The sequence below is a fragment of the Galeopterus variegatus genome, unplaced genomic scaffold, assembly GCF_000696425.1.
Source record: "Galeopterus variegatus unplaced genomic scaffold, G_variegatus-3.0.2 Scaffold1127, whole genome shotgun sequence".
In the NCBI taxonomy this organism is placed as follows: domain Eukaryota; kingdom Metazoa; phylum Chordata; class Mammalia; order Dermoptera; family Cynocephalidae; genus Galeopterus; species Galeopterus variegatus.
Genome location: NW_007727238.1, coordinates 224,157 through 224,689, shown reverse-complemented (window position 1 = coordinate 224,689; position 533 = coordinate 224,157).

The window sequence follows — 533 nt, the reverse complement described above, 5'->3', positions numbered from 1 at the left end:
TGGTGTCGCCCACACCGCGCTCAGCCAGTGAGTGCACTGGCCATTCCTATATAGGATCCGAACCCATGGCGGGAGTGTCACTGCGCTCCCAGCACTGGCACTCTCCGGAGTGCACCACAGGACCGGCCCTCTTTTGAATTTTTCTATCTATCTCATTGTCCTAACACCATTTATCAACTATGTTCATCTTCTTCACCACTGATTTGAGATGACAGCTCTACCATACTAAATTTCCCTCATGCACTTGGGTCTATTTCTGGATTTTCCATTCAGTTTCACTAGTCTGTGTGCCAGTTCCACAAGTTTTAATTACAGAGGATTTACAGTATGCTTTACTATCCAGAGGACTAATCCTTCCTCATGGTTCCTCTTTTTCAGAGTTTTTTTCAATACTCTTACTTGTAGGGCCGGCCCGGTGGCGCACTGGATAAGTGCGCCGCTTGGGAAGCGCGGCGGTGCTCCTGCCCGAGGGTTCGGATCCCACATACAGACCGGTTCCCGCTCACTGGCTGAGCGAGGCGCGGGGGCAACAC